Source organism: Ixodes scapularis, unplaced genomic scaffold (assembly GCF_016920785.2).
Source record: "Ixodes scapularis isolate PalLabHiFi unplaced genomic scaffold, ASM1692078v2 PGA_scaffold2__306_contigs__length_199485367, whole genome shotgun sequence".
NCBI lineage: Eukaryota > Metazoa > Arthropoda > Arachnida > Ixodida > Ixodidae > Ixodes > Ixodes scapularis.
The window spans coordinates 60917286-60929922 of record NW_024609857.1 but is presented as its reverse complement, the minus strand read 5'-3'; the positions used below and the strand labels follow the sequence as shown (position 1 = coordinate 60929922).

At 47.3% G+C, this 12637-nt stretch overlaps 1 protein-coding gene and 1 non-coding gene across 2 annotated transcripts in view; both read left to right on the top strand.

Annotated features, from left to right (window-relative positions):
• LOC8039758 (ribonuclease ZC3H12A) overlaps positions 1-12637 on the top strand; it is a 91140-nt gene that overhangs the window by 30497 nt on the left and 48006 nt on the right. The gene's annotated exons all lie outside the window — the stretch shown is intronic.
• On the top strand, positions 8896-8967 carry Trnap-cgg. Its single transcript has one exon. It is a non-coding gene; the product is annotated as a tRNA-Pro (tRNA).

The window sequence follows — 12637 nt, the reverse complement described above, 5'->3', positions numbered from 1 at the left end:
CCCCCCTTACGCGGTTGTTGCTTTTCTCCGGTCTCTGGCTGCGTTTGCGAGAAAGAGTTATCCTAATCTCTTCCACTTTGGATTCTTCGCATTCTCCACCCAGTCTCGGATGGTGTTATCGTATACGCCGAAAGCTCGCGTTAAACTCGACTCTCACCGACTGCCGACATCTCAGGACAGTTTGATTTCTGACTTTTCATCGCGTGGCCGCGTGCCCTTATCGGCGTCGTACGTCATCGGGGCGGAGTGGTGGTCTTGGGAAAGCCCGGGCGTTCGGCCGGGCCAGGATGTCCGGCTGGTATCGGGGACAGAGCGCGGCCGCCTAGAATCGGGGTCACCCCGATCCTGCCCTGCCTCGCAGGTTGCGCCGGAGGAGAGCGCCACTCGCGTACTCGCCCGCTGGTCGCCGGAGTGGCCTCGTGTGCGCCATCTCTACACCGCTCACTTGCCGGGGCGTCCCTGGTTCTAGAGAGGAAAAAGAAATGATGTAGAAAGTGGGAGCTTCCGTTATGGTTTTGCACATTCGAAGAAAAATCTATAAATACAACTTTTTTGGGGGGGCCCGGGGGGGGGGGGGGGGGGGGGGGGGGGCGGTTGCCTATGTAATTAGGAAGCCTTATTATTTTTATTTATTTTTTTTTGTCTCCACCATCGTTGAAATAAGGCTGTGGCAGACTGTTTCTCGCGCTTGGCCTCTTGAACTCGTCTGGAAGGTCAAATGTGCGACTAGATGTATTCGATGGGACCACTTAAAACGAAAGAACTAGAAACGAAATCGATCAATTTATCGTTACGATTTATGGAAACTATCGATGTGTGTGCACAGGCGTTTCTTTTTTTTTTTTTTTTTTTTGTAAACGTTAGCGCTTTGAAACGAAAACGGATTCCTGTTTGGGTTCTACGCACATCCATGATTTATGAGGAATAGTGTTCCTTTTTAGTAAGATGTGAAACATCATTCCGTGGTCTCTTTAATTAATAGGGACACTGACACCTCCCAAAACAATTCTTATTTTTGACAGGTGATTTATTATGGTGTCAGAAGACTACTCAAGAAATATTTTGCTAGTGTCACTTATAATTTTAATAAAGAAAAAAAAAAAGAGAAAACGCAACTGCTTGAAGCCGAAATCGGGACCGAAAATCACGTGGCTGTGCAATTTTTTTTTTTTATATCAGCGTAAAATGGGTATATTGTCCATTTCTAGTATGGAGTGTGTGCCTTGGATGACCCACGACTTTCATTATATTTGGTGGTTGCGATATTTTCTATGGTTTAGAGTTTTAGACTCGAAACCATAGAAAACGGCCCTCGACCACGGAAAAGAGAGTGAGCGCGACTCTAAGCCGTCAGTTCTCGATCGGCGGTCTTCGGGCGGAAAGGAAACGATTTTCGAGCTGCAAATAGTGTTCCGTGTAGTTGAGCTCTCATATGTCATGTAAAAATAAAAACCTTGGCGAGCTTTGGGCTGTTCGTGGAGCGATGACTTCTAACGTCTAAAGGCCTTGACGGGTTTTGGTCTTCGCCGACGTCCTTGTGTCCTCCACGCACCGAAGCGTGCATCTCCAAGCTATGCAAGCTCTCACAAGCAGCGTGCAGTACAATCGAAGGCACCGGTGCGAGAACCCGGCGGCGCTTAGCGGCTAGAACAGAAAACTGCGGCGGCGGGTTCGCTCGCCAGCCTTCTCGAGCGAAATGATGTTCACAGCGGTCTGGTAATCTAAAGACGCAGCCGCGAAAATAGGCTCAAAGCCACGCGATGGAAATCGTCAATGATTGTTACACCTGTTTCGGTGGCGCCTTCTTATGGCTCCCATTCATGGCGTCGCGAGTTGTGATCCTGGCTACTTATCATCCGATGCGAACGACAGGTTTTATGGTGTGTATAAGAAAGCACGGTGGAAGCTCGGAGTCATCGCGTTCTTGAACCAAGACCGCCGAAACGGACAGTCTAACCCGCTCTTATTTACCTCGATGGAAGCAGAGTTAATCCCTCTGTAAAGGCGTCATAGCAATTATTTGGCCAACTTCTGGAAAGCTGACCACGGCGACGCGATGGTTTTGGTCGCGCACGTCGCCAGTGTATACCTTCGTTTCATACTTATACAATATTATCAAAGCGTCTCAAGGCTCGTTCACTTATTTGCGTCCTTTGCGTTCTTAGCAACCGAATTGACAGCAACGACAAGGTAACCGAGACAAGTTTTCGCCGTGCACAGCGTGGCAAGCGGTGCAAGAAGTAGTTTCGCGAAGCTATCTGAGTCACGGTTGTTTCGATCTTCTGGTCATTTCTGTCGGTTTGGTCGTTGCGAACGCAACCGCCGCAAATGTATGAACCAACCTTCATTTGCACAAGAGCGTGTCCGAATGAAACTTTTAAGGGAGCCAGCAGTTTAGGCAGCGCTTTATTCGAAGTATGAGGCGTAGTGTAGAATAAGGACACTATTAATATTCCCCGGAACAACCGGGCAGACGCTTCGTTCGGAGACCTTTTGTTTACGCGGAGTGGCTCGGTTGAAAAATCCCATTACCGTACGTCGGCCGTCGGAACGCGAAGGAAGCTTCGTAGATTCGGCCGTTCCTCGAATACATGCAGCCCCGCATGCAGGCGGCCAAGGCGCGGCCGCCGCTGAGCAATGCCCTCCCCCCAGCTCTTTGTTTGGCATTGTTTCTGCCGCATGCGGGCCCAGCCTGGCCTCCCTCTCTCCCTCCGATGGGGTATCCGAAGGGAGTGGCGGCCACCACCAGCACCACCATTGCCATCAGCGTTCTTCAGCTTCCTACCTCGCGTGGCTCCTCGTGAGGCGGGCGTCGTCGTGCCATAGCCCAGGAGGCCAGGCCCGTCTGATTGTGGCCGGAGCAGCGCCGTTGTTGCTCGCTGGCTCGGACGCTGATGGGTTGGGGGGGAGCTTCGTCGGGTGAAACGAGCAGAGAGGGCCCGTCGTTTATTCGGTTCGTTCCTGGCAGCTTCGGTCCGGCATCCCCCTTGCCCCGCTCGTACGTGTCTGTGTGTGTATGATCGTATGATCCTGGATCATGCGCTTGCTCCTGGAACTCAGGTGGAGCTCGGGAAGGGGCGCGTGTGTGCTTGCGAGGAGGCCGAATTCTTTGTCGGCCGGGCCGGAATGCTGCTGCTTGCCTGCCGCATCGTGGAAGGAGAAGTTCGCTGCCGGCTTCTTCTTGGTTCGGAAGACGGAGGAGCCGGGCGGGGGGGCTTTTCTGCTCCAGTGCTGCAGGGGCGAACCGGGCGTGAACGAAAAATTCCTCGAGTTGCCTCCGGGTTACAGTGTGGCGTGTGTGTGCGTCTTCGAGAGCTCATCGTTCGTTCGTAGCTGGGGGGAGAACGCCATCGTTCTCAGCTTGGGGGATGAACGGAATGAAGGGTTTCCGACACTTGTGGTTAGGTGGTTGCCTCGCCCTTCATCCCGTAAGCTGACTGCGAAGTTAACGCGAGATGATTGCTGGGCCATTCAGCCAGTTTCTGCCACGTGGCCGAATGCACGCTCGCGCATTCCTGTCTTTGAAATGCTTAGCTCCCCACCTTCTCAGTGTATGCACACATTTTTCTCATTGGCTCGGTTCTCTTCACTTCAGCCGAGGTGTCGGTTGGCCGAGGGATTCACTCTGGCAACTAAAGTGTTATTTCGGTTCCAAGTTGCAATTACGCCTTGGAAGTTCGGTTTGCGCGGATGCCAGTCAAATTGAGTTAGGGCCGCGGAAGTCGCAATCTTTTTTGCTCTCCTGCTCCAAGCTTTGCAGTGAAAGGTCTGCAGTCTAATTTTCGCACGAAGTATCGAACGATGGTTTTATTTTGTTAAGTGCGTGATCCAGGACATTGATCACGGGCTCAAAGTGCAACGGCGAAAACCCCCGCTTACCGCTATAGTAATGACAAACAAACAGCAACAATGTAGTAGTACGAGCTGACTGTTCAGTACGATATCGAGTCGACCAGTGGCGTAGCCAGGAATTATTATTATTCTTTATTTATTTGTTTTATTTTTTTTTTGGGGGGGGGGGGGGGGTGAGGGGGCGTGTTCGCACCCGTACAATTCACGGGTGCGAACATGGCCGTTCCCAACCTCCCAGCTGGCTGGAACAATTCGATATGCATTCAAAATTTGTTTTCATTTACACAAAAAAAACTCTTTACGTCATTGATATTGACTGAGGTATAATTCAGGCAGAATCAGCCCGCTTTTCTTATTCGGAGCGCGAGCCGACGCACTCGATTGTAGCTGCCTTCCAGTCGCGAGTAATTTATTTCTGTCTACGTTCGCTCCCGTATCTGCATCCCGTACCACGTACGAGTCTATTTTCCGCCCCCATTCGGCGCCAATTCCCTCGTCTTCTTACGTGTTGCAGTTACGAGGAGCGGGAGCGTAAATTCTACGCTTACAAAACGGGTTATCCCCGACGGGGATGAGGAGCTTGCTCCGGGTTGTCAGTTTGCAAAGGGGATGAAGTACCGACTGCTTCGAGCTGAAACTAGTCTTCGGGGTCGGATGAACTTGCAAGTAAGATTTTGATCTTAGTAGTTTGAGACACTTGGATGACAACTCCCTTAAGGTATTTAGTTTTCTATTTTTTTTTTTTTAAATCGTGATTTATAGTCGTAATTCATAACTTTCGACAAGAACATAATTGGAATTGCGGTTTCATTACTTTTTAGTGTCCCTAATTTAAAAATGGGCACCACAGTCGCAACTAATTTGGCGATGATGTTCTAACGTACTTTCGAATTACCGAAGAGAAAGGAAGTGTATAGGAACTGGCTTTAACGGCCTTTGATTTGCCAAAACCAAAAGAACGATTAAAAAAAAAAACTGTAACGTAAAAAAAAAAAGAAAAAAAGTAAACACTTCTATTGCTCCTCGAGGTTTTTAATCACACGATTAATAAACTCGGTGAAATCAAGTCACAAAAGATGAAAACGTGAAACCCCCGGATAAATAAGTGCAAAACAAGCGGAACGAGGACCATTTCGTCGCAGAAAAACCATGACCGATTAATACAACTCAATCCGAGTAATGAAAGCAATTGTAAAGTGATTACGACTTCTTTTTTTTTTCTTTTTTTAAGCAACGCGTGCTTTTAACGAGGCAGTTCCTTTTGTGCAATGAGAACTTTAATTGTAAATAAAGCTACTTTTGAAGCTAGATGATTCTAATTAAACTATATTAACGAAATGGGACCGCGTTTCTACAGAGAATCGGTGCAGACAACGTAGAAGTGCGATAGCATGTCGACGTCTCTTCTACGAAGGCCATATGCCGCTGACTCAACAAATGGAGACCAAACTTGATCTCGGCTCTCGGTCGCAAGCAGAACGAGCCAACCTCGCTTGATCGACCCAAACGCTGCAATCTCTTAACAAACGACGTCTCGTTGGCACGACGTCCACTCGGAGCCTCAGTGGCCTGCCGCCTCTGTTCGGCGATGTGTTTCGGCAGTCCGCTCCATTTTCTTGCGAGGCATTCCGAAGACGACCGGGGAGCGCTTCCAACAAACCTCCTCTAGTGGCAGGACGAACGAATGAAAAGATGGTATTGGCTATACACTCCGTGCAGGAACTATAGGGGGCGCTTTCAAAAACGCGCGCAGCGCCGCTAGCGGAGGAGCTGGCGTTCGACTGTGAGGCGCGTTCAGCAGCCCGCGGCGCCTTTTAGCATGCCAAGCTGTGGCGGCGGAAGCGCGCACGGACGAAACTTTTGCTTTTTGAGCCGATAAGTTGAGGATGCCGTTGCATGAGTGCTGGAGCAGAAGGGCCATTTAGCTGTTCTCCACTTCTTATATATTGAGTTTGAGTCGTTATTAGGGATAATTTCTCTAGTTGCGGCCGAAAAAGGAGTTGGAGCAATTTTCCGAAAAACAAGACGGCCGCCCCATAATTACTGAGTGGGAAATTGATTTCGCTCGTCGCTGTAAACCTAGGACTGCTTGAACCATGATATTTGGAGGCGAGTGAGGTGTTCACCAAGTTTTTGCACGAAGAGTGCCAAGTTTCTTTAAGACAGCACGTGTGAAAGTTAGGTTTCTGAGGAATAAAGAAATAAAGCTGTATGGGATATCCAATATTGGACCCAAAATGTGTTATAGCGAGCTGTGCAAAGTGCAGATTTTGGCACACAGGTACTTGGACTTGACAGTAACATGACACAGCACTTATTATACAAAAAAAAAGGTGGCATACGGAAACCAGGTGAAAATTTGGGTTGGGCGGCGTAACTCAATGGGAACCGGTTTTGACCATGAAAAGGCTGTCAAGAGAATACCACTGGTCGGGGGAGGTGGGTACTTTAGAGGTAGGAAGGGACTAGTGGACTGTACTTACAATTGAGACAACTTTATGAAAGGTGGTTACAAAGCCGAGAAAACAAAGTTGTCGGCCAACACACGGTTTGGCCGCCAAGGGCTTTTGCGGTCAGCTGTTCTGTAACAACCTGTTGTGCGAGGTGCTAATTTTCGGCGCACAGGTACTTTGACATGACCGTCACTTGGCACAACACTTACTATCACAAAAAGAGTTGGCATAGCGAAACCAGGTGGAAATTTAGTTTGGGCGGCATAACTCAATGGGAACTGCTTTGACCGTCAAAGGCTGTCAGATAATACCACTCATCGTGGGAGGTGCGCACTTTACAGGTAGGAAGGGACCAGTGGACGGTACTTCCAGTTCGAACCACTTTGCGATAGGTGGCTCTAAAGCCGAGAAAAAAAAATGTTGTCTACAGAACTTGGGGTGTCAGCGTTTCCACATTTAAAAGGAGGCTGATCAAGAAAGAAAGCACACCACATAAACTTCCATACTCAAACCTCGATTCTCAAGTGATTCCGAGTTTCATTGTTGTTTTCTTTAGATTTATATTTGTCACTTTTGAACGTTCAAATCTTTTTTCATGACGTACACATTGCGTGCCATACTAGTTCGGAAATATCATCGACATGTACGATGAGGACGAAACTTCTTTGGAGGGCATTCTTCCAACGAAATTCAGACTGCATACCCGCGAGTGTGGGATGGCATTTCAGTTCGAGCTGAGATATGTAGGCGTTACTGGTACGAAAACAAACGCAGTGCGCAAAGCGGCAGTGTAGAATATGTCAGCCGCGACGACACAGTGGCAGACATGATCGGGAGACTAAATTTCTCGCGTCGTACGGCACGGGTCCACCATTGTCTCTGTCCCACAAAACATCGCCGAGGTGAAAAACTGTGAAACTTTGTCTCCACGAGATACGACGCATAACGATTGAAGCACTTAATGACGCAGCACAGGCAGCACTTCATGCTGTGAACCCAGCGCAACCGCACCACTGCGACTTCAATGCGTACCAACGTACGGGGCGTGGTTTCGGTTTCGTTTTCTCTGGGGTTCTCATTGCCTACCTTCGGTACCGGCCGCGCGGCGGCGCGCCAGTCGCGTCGCACGGAGTGTGACGCGACTGGCGCGACAGGGGCCTTAGTCAAATGTAGAGTTCCTGTATAGGCTCCCTACCGGCGGTTGCTCGCACCACGTAACGCGGAACCATTTGCTCTCGTCCCCTTTAAATTTTCCCATAAATTCCGTCTCTCGTTCAATTTTCTACCCCACCAAATTTGTGTACTTTCGCGCTTCTCTAGACCTTCTTCACGGAACTTTTAACCGGGACCCTTCGAAATGCTGTCGCAATGAAAACCCGGTTCGGACACCACCGTTTGCTTGGTACTTTGCGTTATGCTACGGAAGCTTACGTCGAGAGTAACAGGGATACCTGCACATCGTGCGAAGCGTGGCAAAACGGATGTTCCGGTGCGGTGACTTGCAAGTTATAGCGTAACGCGTAACGTAAGGAAACGTAAGCAGACGCTTCTGTGTGAACGAGCCTTAAAAAAGTGTCATGTCTGTGATGCGCCCCACTGAAGAATACGTATACTACCGGGCCGGCTTGCTAGAATCGGTAACTCGGCTAAGACTGTGTGAAACGAAGCACCAACCAAAGCCAGTGCACGAGCGGAGTGGTCTCAGAGGCTCGTGCGCGCCAGGCTTGGCAGCGAGGCTTTCTTTCGCAAAGATTCTAGCGTGCCGGCCCGGCTGTAACGAGTACCTTTCCCTAGGCCGAGTGTGCGCGGGAAGCTACATGCCTGTTAGACCTGCCATATTTCTTTTGCCACGTGATCACACTTCCGCCCCTACGCACATGCAGAGGGCGGGGTCAGATGATGAAAGGGAGGCTGTTGATCGGTCTGACGAACGCATATCAGTTTAGGGGTGAACAAATAAAATAAATACAAAAAGAAAAAACTAGAAAAAGAACACACTTTCTGGAAATCGTAGTTGAAAATTCTGTGCGTTTGCTTAGCATCTTAAAATAATTCTGTGCGTTTGCTTAGCATCTTAAAATTATTTCGCATTTTGGCCTAACAAGACCTGGCATTTTCAATAATGTAGTAAAAAAAAATTCCGATTTATAGCGTAACAAAAGTGATCATGATATATAAAACCCGAGACTGTGGTAAAAGCAGGGAAACGGTTTCGAAGAAGAAAGACAGGGGAAAAAGGGAAACGGTGTCTTCGACACCGTTTCCGTGCTTTTACCACAGTCTCGGGTTTTGTACATCATGATCAACATCGTGCACCAGCTCGCCTGCGCACTCACTGTTTTTTCATAAACAAAAGTGGTTGTAAAATATATGAGGCCTACATTGTAAACTATATGTCTGTGTCACAACTTGCGGAACGCAGTTTTTTGAACTGTTTCGACGTCTCTCAGTGGCTTGCTTCTGATTTCGCATGTCACGCATCTTTCCCTCGACGTTCAGTGTAGACAATATGACGAGACGGCCAGGAATGAACCAACAAACAGGAGCCGGCAGTTGTGCCCTTGGCAACCTGTTGCTGACCGTTCATCCTGGCTCGTTGGTCTAGGGGTATGATTCTCGCTTCGGGTGCGAGAGGTCCCGGGTTCAAATCCCGGACGAGCCCAACTTTTTATTTCTTTATTTTTTGTATTTCCGCACAACATACATAGTTCGCTGGTGAACAATCAGGCTGAAGATGTTTTTTTTTTTTTTTTTTTTTTTCTTAGATAGTTTACACGTAATGCTGATACGCAGCACACTTTGGAATATGCCTGCTTTATTTCTTTCCTCGCGCCTTTAGGAATTTTTTTACTCGAAAGTCGTTCTGGGTTATTTTTTCAAAACGGCTTTGTGAGGATAAGAAGACCCCTTCCAACATGTTGCCGTTCAGAAATAATAGTTGGGGAAAAAGACGCAAGAGAGCGTGACGCGATTGTCATCGAGTGACTTCACGGCTTCCGGTCAGTGGCGAAACCAAAGTAAAATTATCGGAATTTCGAGCTCGTCGTGGGTATATGGTACTTTCGAAGGCGCGATTTCTGGCCGTTTTCGTCGATAATGTCGGCGACCGGGAGTGAATTTCTGGGGGCTTGCTTGGACGTCTTTAAACCACAACAAAGGATGTCATGAACTCTTTGTCTAGCCTCGAGGTTCGACTGGTTTGGCTAACCTTCGAACTTTTGGCTATATTTGACGAAATCCGACTCCCCAAATAATGTTGCTCGACGGCTAAAAAAAAAAAAAAGAGTTTGAAAAATAAGGACGAGCGATTTATAAAATGGCCTGTTTTATACATTGAAAAAAAAAAAAAAAACTATTGATGTTTTTACAAGGTAAAATCAAACAATAAGCTTTTAATAATTGTGTTCGTTAAAATCTTGCATCTCTCTTCCGCCAGGTGCTGTCGGCTCGTTTTTAAATTTACGCGCGTGCGCGTAATAGCCGAATTTTTGCCCCACTTCGAGTTGAAAGTTTGGGAAGTCAAACTACGCCGATCTTTGGTTTGCACGAACTTTGTCGAACTTTGCTTGCACGTTGAATTGGAACAGGGGTGGCCAACACACGGGCCGCGAGTCAGTTTTATGCGGCCCCCGGCACGACATCAAAAAGCCCCCCCCCCCCCCCCCACCTCCTCCTCCTCCTTTTTGCCGCCTCTTCATACATATTCAAGGACCACACGACAGTTTTAAACAGTGTTGTAGGTGTTGCAAAAAAAAAAAAAAAAAAAAAAAAAAGTCACGAAATACGTTACTCGTTACTTGCAAATAAAAGAAACGCGATACCGACCTGCCCTTCTTGCCGTCTCCTTGTCGGCTTCGTGGCGAATCGGCCCGCCGCTGAAAAAAAGTTGCCGACCCCTGAATTAGAACTTGGAAAAAGTTCTAACCTGCGAACCTGCCCGGATTCGAGTACCCGGTCGTACTCGAACCCGGGCAGGTTCGCGACATCCGTAACCACAACACGCGAGTTCCTTGGAAATAGTCTTCTATTGCAGTTGTGGTCTTTCCCTGTGGCGCTTGGATACGAAAAAAAAGAAAAAAAAAAAAAACACAAATCCTTGTTTGCGCCAAAGTGGTTTCGCCACACCGTGGACGACGGTGGCGCTGTTGCGCAACGGCGGAGCTTGTTTCCGGAGATGAGGATTGCGACCCGTTGCGAAAAAAACACATAAACGCGAAGAAATTCTTGCTTTCAAGTGTTCATCGCTTTGGCGCAGTGTCATGGATCGGTCAGCACTCGATCACGCCGCGAGCTCGTCGGCTCCGATCGAATTATGCTCGGAAAATCGGGGGCTCCTGTTTTCGGTTTTTACGCTCAGCGGTGTCGAAGCGTGACTGCCAAAAATGGGAAGTTCACCTCTGCAGTATCTCGCCGACAGTGCCTAAGACATCTACGCAGATTTTTTTCTGCGAACGATGCGGTGTCGATAAAACGAGATAATTACTTGAACCTCACTTTATTCCTCACAAACAAAATCACACATACACACAAAAAATTGGCTTTTAGAATTGACATTTTTTAAACATAGTTTTTTCCATGCACCATTCCGTGCTGGAACGAGCTGCCAAAAGATATAATCTCAAGAAAAAAAACACAACAAAAAAACGCAGTAATTAATTTGTTTTATTTGTCTTTGATACTTTTTATAGTTCATAAATTCAATCCCCAGCACTATAAAAAAAAATAAAAGAAAGAAACACCGTTCTTGAAAGGTTCGTCGACGCCCAAGAACTTTTTTCAGCTCGTGAAGATCGGTTTCTCCTCAACCCCTGGCGCATCAAAAAAAAAAAAAAAAAAAAAAAAAAAAAAAAAAAACCTCTTTTGCATAAAAAAAAGATATATATATATATATATATATATATATATATATATATATATATAGGTTTTTTTACGAAGAACCTTTTTAGAGAGTGCTTAAAAGAACTTTTTAGTGTGCAAATTATGAGCAAGCCGAAGAACCCCTAAAAATTATTTTACGACACAAAAGAATGGGTTGTGTGTGTGTTTTTACAGCCTAGAACTTGGTCTGCCTCAACGGGCGACGAGTCCCTCAAATGTAGATGAGAAATTTAGCGAGTGTGGTAGAACCGCTAGCCTCGCGAGCTTTCGCTCCACGTGCTCCGAGCTGGTGTGCGCTAGCCCACTCGGCCACCGATCCAGATTTTCATTAGTGTGTGTTTTGGATTTTGGCAGAAAAGCAAGTGTTAAAAATGGTGTTCGCTGGTTCTTCGAGATCCGTGTTTCGCTGTAAGCAACGGATTTTTTTTTTTTTTTTTTCTTATGTGCCGTGGCGTTTTTTTTTTCTTTTTTTGCCCTATTTTTACTTTAATAGCCTCACGGGCGCTGTGGGGAAATAAATACATAAATATAAAAATTGGCAGCGACCTTTATCACCAAAGCCTTATGATGCATAAAATGCTGCGTCTAGGAGCAGTCGTTTACGTTTTTTTAGAAGACATTGAACAGTTGTTTCGGGGAGAGAAGGAGGACGTATAAGTCACGTGACTTTAATTTCCCCGCCAAATTTAGCGGGTGAATTGAATTTATGTATACGTCAGTGACATCATCACATAATCATCATCTCTAAACGCGGCATCGCGGGCCTCCATGGTACGGGCTCTTGCCTTTCTGCAATGCCGCGGCTCTCTCTCGAATAAATAAAGATTTTTAGTATTATTATTATCAGGTCACGTGACGTTAAGTTCCCCACTAAATTAGGCGAGGCAACTGACTTGGTGCACAGGCCACGTGACATCGATTTTGCCGCCACATTTAGGGGCGAAACTGAACTGGTGTGTAGGTGGCGTGACGTCTGGTCACGTGACGGCAATTCTCCCGCCAAATTTAGGGGGGAACTGAATAGGTGTATAGCCTATATAGGTCAAGTGAGGTGAGGTGTCGTGACATAAATTTTCCCGCTAAATGTATCGGGGATACTGAATCGGTGTTTAGGTCACGTTTCAATTTTCCCCGCTAAATTTAGCGGGAGATGCACGGACGGACGGACAACATTTTTAGGATTAGGGCGTGACGTGATACGTTCACCGCGCTGGATTGGCTCGGCATGGATAGTTGCGTCCGCCGCTGCGCACCGTCGTACGGTGAAGTTGTCTTCGTCATTAAACTCCACACCCGGCCGTTTTTTTTTTGTTTTTTTTGAGCGTTGCGCTGGTTAGGTTCCCGACTTTTCTGTCGCGGTAGGCGTTAGAGTGACTGTAGTCGCTGACGGCTTTAGAAACGGGGGGCGTGGTGAGTCCCGCTCTGCTGTCAGTCAAATTGGGATCTGATAAGAA